Source organism: Blennius ocellaris (assembly GCF_963422515.1).
Source record: "Blennius ocellaris genome assembly, contig: SCAFFOLD_352, whole genome shotgun sequence".
In the NCBI taxonomy this organism is placed as follows: Eukaryota; Metazoa; Chordata; class Actinopteri; order Blenniiformes; family Blenniidae; genus Blennius; species Blennius ocellaris.
The window spans coordinates 15848-24812 of record NW_027662076.1 but is presented as its reverse complement, the minus strand read 5'-3'; the positions used below and the strand labels follow the sequence as shown (position 1 = coordinate 24812).

Below are 8965 nucleotides of genomic sequence, written 5' to 3'. Positions count from 1 at the left end.
GAAAGCAGAAGATCAGCAAGAGTGTATGCAAGAAGCCATGGAAAGCGTTCATCGAAGTACACTGCCAGCACCTGGCGAACGAGGAGGCTGTGGACCTGTTGAGGCAGATGCTGGTGTATGACCATGTGAAAAGGATTACCCCCAAAGAGGCTCTAGACCACCCCTATTTTTTACCCGTGCGCAAGAAATGACATGACTTGCATTTAATCTAATAATGGCGCTCAAAGATGCTTCCGTCGAGGACCGGACTTAGGCTGCTCTAGCTAACCTGCACAAGTTCACCTCTGCTCAGGATCTTAGGACATATCTCACACACCCCTCCCACGCCCCTCACTCCCTCTTCATCAACTTTGTGGACAAGTTGGTTGCTAAGCTGCAGAAGGTTTACCTAAACATGGCACATGACTTGGAGCATAAATGTGGCTTGTTTGACTGCAATGTGAACACGCTGCTTGCAGAGAAATTAGAGTCGGATGAATTCTTCAGATCCACAAAAGGGTTTCTGCGGCATTTCCAGGCCTTCTAAACCGGCCTCTATTCTAATTAGGAGACATTTAAGCAAAACTCTCTCTAGCGCTTGAACGTGCCAGTTGGAGATTTAGAAATCCGCCTTCTTCCTCGTACTGACGAATCCCTTACTGCAATCATGCATGAACACTACCCTCGGCTTGCACTAAAAGTAAAGGTCACCCAGACCGTGGATTACCTAACGAAGGAACTCTGTTTGAGATGGCGGCTTGGGTTAGGGAAGGTGCAGCTGTTTGCCGAGGAGGGGCGGGGAGTACCAAGTCCTCTGCGAAACATGCTGATGTTATAGGACCTCTATGTAATATACGGGCGTCCTGAGAGTCGGGGGATAACCTTATTCTACCAAGTGGAAGAATCGCCTCGCAGATTGCGGGTGATGACGAGGCAGATGAGGGAGCAGTCAATGAGTCTGCTGAAGGAGGAGTCCAACCTCTATTCAAACCGGAGTGTGGATCGGTATTTCGACAGTAAGGTGTTCTAAGAGCCTGAGGGAAAGAGTGAGCGGCAATTGGTGGTGCGGGAGGTGTAAGAAATGATAAAGTCGATAAAGAACCAGAGTCCTGAGTGAATTTTGATATACTTTTATGTCAGGTTCTTATCATCAACTATATCAATGCAGGTTCTTCGAACTGCCCATCATTGGAAATCTTTAAGTGTCTGCCTGCTGACATTCATTCTCATCGCAGAGATGCTCGCTCTCTACTGCTACTCAAACCCCTTCAGCACCATCAGCATCAACGTCCTCCACTACACTCCTCTCATCCTCTTCCGATCTGCCATCATCACCTACACTAGCGCGAACTTCATCTACTACTGGCTGTGCTGGTGCACCAGCAGAAAGCATGGGGTGCTGCATCTAGTAGGGATGTTTTGCTGCTGCGTTCTGGCATTAACTGCTGCGACTCTAAATTCGAGAGAAAGCCAGAGTGTCCCCATTTACAAGTAGCATAACGCATTGGCAATTACCTATTTTCTGACTATCCTCCTCATGGAATTTGGGTTTGCATGTAACCGTGAAAGCAGCCTGTGGAAGAAGTGGTAGCCTCTGCTGTTGCTGATAGCTGGCGTATTGATGAACTGGATCAATCAGCAGATAGGACTCATGAGCAAGATGGCATGCATATCTGCAGTGGAACACCTGCTTATGATCTATATTTGCTGGGTAGGAATCAGAAGAGCCAATTATGACGATCTGACTATAGCTCTGAGCAGGGAGTATGAGCCGCTAGAAAGTAAATGACTTAATAAGCAAACATATGAAATGTATTACTGTTAGTTCAGACTCTTATGACCACTCGCTCACATTTGCAGCCACTCGCTAGCCACACACCAGAGGGACAGCCAGTTATGCTTGACCCTTACCCCACTGCTACCCACCTCCCTTCTATCATCACGAACCCTTGTCCTCCATAACAACCCTGCACCTGCACTTTCGAAACACTCAGGGATATCGGATGGTAGGAGAGATTGAGGATTTCTGTTTTGAAAGAGTCAAGGTGAATCAGTTTGAGATAATAGTGCTGCGGGTCGTACTGCTCTAAAACACACAGCTTGTCCAGCCATTTCTCGCAGGACATTATCCTTCTTATGCCTAAGTCTCCTACATCCACCTTATGCAAAATCACTGTTGACAGATCCCTACCAATCTGCAGCACCAAAAGGAGAGTTTGTTCAGGATCCTCATGCAGCACGCAGAGGGCCTCCAGTGGAGGGATATAGTGACAGTGCGTGAGTTGCGCCCCTTAAGAACTGATGGGACAGACCCCAAGGCACTGGAGGGAGGAGAGTGAATGCAGTTTGATGTTGCAGCGAGTGGTATCTTTGCCTAGAAAGGAAAGCTTTGATTTGGTGTGACCCACTATGGAGAGGCAGTCTAGGGGAGGATAGTATTAAATATCTTGGATGATTTTTCTTTACACATAGAACTCCCTAATAACGACCTGCTGTTCATCCAGAATCGGCACCACTATGAAGCAAGTCTGCTGAGCACCTATCAGTACGATGTTCATCACCTGTCTCAGTACCACTTTGCCCTTGCAGTCGAATTTAAAGGGTGTGGAAAAGGGCTTTATAGACGGAGGGATGATGACGAGGCTGCAGAGGGTGAGTACGAGAAGGTATTACTCCTAGTGAGTCTGCACATAGAGCAGGTCAAGGACAGGATGTTAGAGTATGGCAGTGTCACAGGGATGAAGCTTCTGTCTCTTGTGCTCTGCACCTTTCCAATCTATTTTGGACTCAGAGATAGGGCTTTCCTAAAAGAGACATTATTAACTAAGATTCTATTTTTCTTGTGGGGGGTCGGATTCGTCGGTATCTTTTACTTTATTGGTTGTTTAATGGTGTGAGGGTGAAGACCTCTTGTAACCGAAGAGGGGAGTCCTGGTGAGACTGACCCAGAGCTGCCTGTCCTGAAAATGGATGACACGGATTCCACCCTCCCACTTGTCCATGCACCTCACTTGGTAGACCATTGACTAACCACACTTCACCTACCTTATAATTTCACCCAATTCCTCTTTCACTTGTCTTCCTATTCTTTCTATCTACTCTTCATCTAATGACTATGGCTAAATCCAAATTGCTCGCACTGCCTCTGGAATCTTTTCAGACAATCTAGGACTTAGTCTGATGGTCGCGTCTGGTTGTAGCACCACCTTCGCCTAGTGAGCTCTGAACGGTCCCTCCTACCCGGAACGTGCCAGTGCCAGCAGGCTGTTGTGCATGAAGTTAGTCATGCTGCCCTCTTCATACACTCGTAGAGTCACCTGGATTCGCAGTGTCTCACAGGGAGCCAGATAATCTCGAGAGGGTGAAATAAGATAATTGAGAGGGTGGGTAGCAGTGAAAATGATTTGGAGGGAAGTGAGAGTGAGGTTGGTTAGGGAGAGACTGGCACTCCGACTGCTGGGGTACTGGAAGACCACTGTGGAGGGCTACAGGATCACCAATTCGGTCATCTAAAATGAATGCAAATTATCAAACACTGTTGCCACTTCTTTTGGCCTGCTCCTGAGGAAGAAGTTCCCTTGCTGTCTTTCCCTTCATTCTCCATCAAATCTGAAGACTAACATCATTCCGTTACTTATCACCCTTTACCTTAGAGGCAGCCTGCTCCTTCTAACCGTACTTCTTTCAAGACTCTGCATCCAAGATCCCGAGGTTCTCGCAGCTCATTTGTATCCATCAAGCAATTCAAGCGCGCTTGCATGATCTCACGACTGGATTGGCGTATAAATGTGGGGAAAGCCAGTGGCTAAGAAACTGAACTGAGCATGTCTGAGCTGCGGATAATCGAGCATAATAAAGTTCGGGCTGAAAGGCAATTCCATGATATGGTAGAGGAGCTGCAGGAGAGTAGGAATGTGCTCGAGACAGGGAGGTTCAAAATCCACTTCGGCCGCAGCCGGCACAAGAATATCCACCTTTCTTATTCCTAATTCGCCTACTTACCTGATGCGCTACTCCTTTATAATAGTTTGGCTGGACAATACTCCCTTTGGCAGTGTGACTAATATATTCTCTTGCATCAGGAGCCACGCCTATTTAAGTGCAAGACACGAGGAGGATGCCTCGTCTTCACCCAGTATGTGCTCGAGGAGGGCCAACTACTCTTGGACTACGACTGGAAAGGGTAGTTCTTCAGAGGCATCCGCGTCCAGGATACAAAGGTAGGTCTACTCTGGATGCTACCAATGTAGCTGGAGGAGGATATTCAAGAATTCATGTAACAAGCACTAACCAACTACCTAGATGAGCTAGATTTTTTACAGATCTGCCATGACAAAAGCTGATAATGAAGTATCATTATACTGTCCCAGTCACTATGCGCCGGTTCTATTCATGCAGACTACTAAGTCGCTGTCTAAGATGGTCGATCCTTCGCACTTCCTTGATGCTCTTCTCTCCTAAAATTTGAGACATCACTGTCCTGCGGTCAGTAGCAGAGGTGGTGATTTCAACTTCAGGGATGGATATGTTAATGGCCTGCTTGAACATATCTTATATTAACTTAGACTGGATCATAATCCTCGGCATCTGCTTTACTGTCTTTTGATATTAGTCAAGAATCCTCTCCAACTCGCTGTCATTGTCGCGGGCAAAGAACTTTATCACTGGCTTGATACTGCCGGACTCCAGGGCGCTGAGTTGAACCCTCATCCGACTTATCGCATCTTGTATCCTGGCCACCAACTCTTCAAAGTTGTGGTTGCAGCCCCAGATGTTCCTAGAGACAAATCGGGTGACTGCGTCTCTGGCCTCTGCCTAAAGAAGTACGAATTTTTTGTGCACTTGATTTAGGACCGAGTCTTTTGCCCTTGCTAATTCGTTGATCAGCTCTCTTTCCAGCCCGGTAGGATTGTGCTGATGGGCCAGACCCTCTAAATGCTCAATACGGGACAGGGTCTCTTTCTCGGCCTTTGCATTGGCCTCATGATAGTACTAAATCGATGGCTTGCTGCCTTCTTCGACATGCTCTTGCAGGTGAGTCTTGATACACTGAGGACACAGGGGCAGAGCACAACGAGGAGCTGTACAGAAGTTAGTAATAGTTTCAGAGTGATGATAGAAGCAAGTTGCTGTCATAACGACAATATAATTTGGTATTAGATCATGGCTATCTTTCAGACAGCCATGCATGGAGGCTATCCCTGGCTCCAGAGGGCTGGAGAGTGCCGATCCTGCGTCTGCGAATGGTCTGCCAGTCGCGGTGGGTCAATTCTGTCTGCTCTACCCTGCGAATCAAGTGCTTGATGCTGCTGGACAGCTCCATCGACATAAAGAATAAATATTTACTTGCTGTTTTGACACAGATTAAATTATAGTTCAGTCCTATGAGAAGAAAGGGTGGTTCAAAGCTTATCGAGCTGTCAACCTCTTCAGCGGGTCGTATTCCAGTAATCCTTCCAGAAGAGCCAGCCCTCCACCCATGTCGGGGAGGAGTTCCCTCAGATCATGCTTCGGCCATTTCGGAAAGGTACTTTTGAAATCCCTCAGCTTCGTTACTCCTGGCCATTGGCTTTCAAAAGGAGTGCCAAGAAGCCTAAAGATTCTGAAGATCTGATCGATTTCAGAGTCGCCAGGGAAAAGAGGCCGTTTGTGCAGCATTTAATAGAAGACACAGCCAATTGCCCACATGTCCACTGCAGTGGTGTACTTCTGCTCTCCCAGAAGTATTTCGGGTGCACGGTACCACAAAGTGACCACCTCATGAGTGTAGCTGCGCATGGGTAGGCTATAAGTACGTGCCAGCCCAAAATCAGCCAGCTTGATTTACAATTCGTTATTGACTAGTACATTCTGTGGTTTTATATCTCGGTGGATGACCCTGTTCTGATGGCAGTGCTCTATCCCCTCGCAGAGTTGTCTTACCACTTTCCTAGCCTAGGACAGAGAAAGAGGACCTCCTCTTCTCTACATTAACTTCTTCAGATCGAAGTCGATGAACTCAAAGACTAAGCAGAGTTTAGTGTCTGAGTGCTGAATGTCCAAGAGAGAGACGACATTTTAGTGGGCTAATTCTTTCAGCAAAGAGATTTAGCGTATGGCGGTGGAAGGGACACCTTCATCCTCATGTTAAAGGCGGATGCGTTTGAGAGCGACTAGCTGTCCTGAGTTCCTGTCAAGGCACTTGTGAACGACTCCGTAAGTGCCCTCCCCTATTTTCTCTATCTTCTGATAGCGGTCCTCCTACTTCATATCCGTTAATGCTGTTTATAATTATTATATTATATTATGCAGAACCCTAAGTAGTTGGCTGAGTAGCTGATACTTGCAGCCTAGCAGCGAGTTCTCGATCTCCTTCTCTCCTGCAGAGTGCAGATCTTCGACCGATCCAAGGCTCTAACTCTTGTCCACCAGTAGCTTGACCAGCCCCAGCATTAACATCCTCCTCCATCTTCATCACCCCTGCAAGACTTCCGAAAGATGCAGCTGAAAGAAAAGCGGCGCAAGAAAATAGCCCTTCAAAGAGCTATTGATCGTGCAGCAAAAAAGGAAGGGCATGACAAGCTTTATATAGAGGAAGCTTAGCGGGAAAGGTAGTAAAAACTTGAGGAACGAAGGAAACGTATTCGACTTAATATTGATTCCATTCGCTAGAGAAGGGATCTCAGAAAGGCATCAATCTGTGCAACCAATCGATCTTACAAGAAGGTGTGTAGTCAAACTTGCCTGTATCAAGACAGAATACGGCAATTCACTGAGCAGCAAAAGCAGTCAAAGTAGTCCTAGACCCAGTTCAGACTCCAGCAGCGGCATCAGCTGATGAACTTTAGCATCGGTGAGCTTTAAAAACATGAGCAAACCTACAGAGAGATTTTAGAGACAAAATAGTAGCAAAGGGGCCTTTAGATCAGGGGCAAGAAAAGAAATAATTATTCGCCGCCACAGGTGACTTTGCGGATGAGGTAGATTCTGGCTTGGGAGCACAGGCAGAAAGAATAGGAGGCCCTCAGACAAAAGGAGGCTAAGTTGCGCAACTGCAAGAGGAAACTCGTATTTTAAGAATACTTGAAAACCCTTAACAAATAAGACCATCGCAAGCCCAAACAGATCATTCGCCGCAAAGTCCGCTCCCAAACTAAGAGGCTCTAGGAAATCAACCCCCTCTAAATAAAGCGGCAGGGAAATGCATATCTGCAGGAATCCCTCAAACTTAGAAAAGACAGAGAACAGACTCCAACAAGGGTAGTGTAGAGCTAGCCTCTGCCTCGCAAGCGTCTTGAAAGTATCCCCAGGTTCAATCTAAAACAAGAACAGTTCGACTCAAGCCATTTCGATTCCATTGTCCACATGAATATGGACAGTAACGAAAAGCTGTTACGACTGCAGACTGCAGAATGTGGTGAACTGACCAGAGAAGCTTCAGGAGAAATGTGTAATAAAGGTGCGTGCTGCGTAGATAGGAAGGAGTCCTCAGGCCTACTGGGAAGCAGCCGATGCTCTGATGCTAAGCATCCGCGCCAAATCGGAAATGATCTGCCTAATGAAGTGATTCTGATTGTGCAAAAAATAAAATTAATTATGTAGGAGGAGATGACCCAAGGGAAGGCCATGAACTAGCTCTCTCACAGAAATTTCCAGAAGATGGACATAGTCCACGCCAGGGTGCGTCCATTCCAGCTGGCACGTTAGCGTTACATCCAGACAGCACGCAGTTCTTCTCGATCCAATGTCTTCATCATGGCCAGGAAGGTACCCTCCTCACTAGATATACTCGCGATAAAAGCCCCTTGCCTTTAACAGCAAGGATCAATCCAATCCTGAAGCCCAGCCTCATAAAGAATCGCGCAGAAAAGCATCTGAAATAGACCTGCGGATGTTCAAAGAATGCATGATGCCAAACCTTGCCTTCAAGACTGAGCAGCTGGCATTCTTCTCTCAGAACAACGAACTCGAGCAAGAACGGAAGGCGAACCTCAAGGGAAGAATCGGCAAACTGCAGAAAGCAATTGCTCAGGAAGAAAAACTGATGTCCTCCATACATGCCCAGAGAGGTAGGCATGCAAATTAAATAGATCTGAAGCGGCAGAAGCTATGTCGGTGTAGGCAGGAAACGGAAAGGGCTATAGCCGTAGCTGCCCTTTAGCACAAGGACATCTAGTAACTCGAGCGGGTGCTGAACGGGTGCAAGGAAAAGCGCAGTGAGCTGGTGATGGTGACGAGTCGGGAGCAGGAGGAGGTGGAGCGACTAAAGGAGCAAATAAACTAGCTTCGAGGACACATCTTCAACCAGGAGAAGGAGAAGACACAGCTGCGGGCAGACCTGATAAAGGTAACGAAGAATCTGCATAATCTGGCTGAAAACCATTCTGCTGAGTAGTAGAAGAAGGCCGAGCTTTTAGTCTATGTGGCTCGCTATACCCAGTGAATTTTACATCATTCACTGCTTATGCGTCTCCTCAGGAAATTTGTCTTTGTCACTACTCCTATTTTCTACACTAACGCTCTTCCTCATCTCGGCCATGCATACTCCATGCTGTTGGCAGCCGCCATCGCCAGAACTCACCTCCTCCGGTAGCCTGCCTTCCCAACTCTGCTTTCGACGGGCACTGACGAACATGGCTCCAAGGTGCAGAAATATGCAGCCAAGGCAGGGCAAGAGGCTCAAGCTTTCTGTGACGAAAGAGCTGCTACTTTTTGGAGTTTATCTGAGGCTTACAACATAAGGCCTGATTATTTTACACGGACAACGGGGACCACGCACAAGCGAATAGTTGCTTAGCACTGGAGGAGGATTCGAAGGGACTTGAACCTGGAGAAGTACGAGGGGTGGTACTGCGAGCAGGAGGAAAGCTTCGTGCCGGAATCGCAGCTAGATACCAACAGAAGGACTGAATCAGGACAGCCTACCATCCACACTGAAGAGTAAAACTATGTCTTCAACTTAGGCCCTTACAAGCAACCGATTTCAGAATGGATTAATAAAGGAGTC

The 8965-nt window shown here is 47.2% G+C and overlaps 1 pseudogene across 1 annotated transcript; it reads right to left on the bottom strand.

Annotated features, from left to right (window-relative positions):
* Positions 1–5388: 5388 nt before the first annotated feature.
* LOC308148328 (cyclin-dependent kinase 3-like) lies at positions 5389–8593 on the bottom strand (annotated as a pseudogene). The gene is made up of 3 exons: positions 8540–8593; positions 5737–6219; positions 5389–5634 (listed from the first exon to the last, which is right to left on the bottom strand). The product of its transcript is annotated as a cyclin-dependent kinase 3-like (transcript).
* Between the last annotated feature and the right edge of the window lie 372 nt (positions 8594–8965).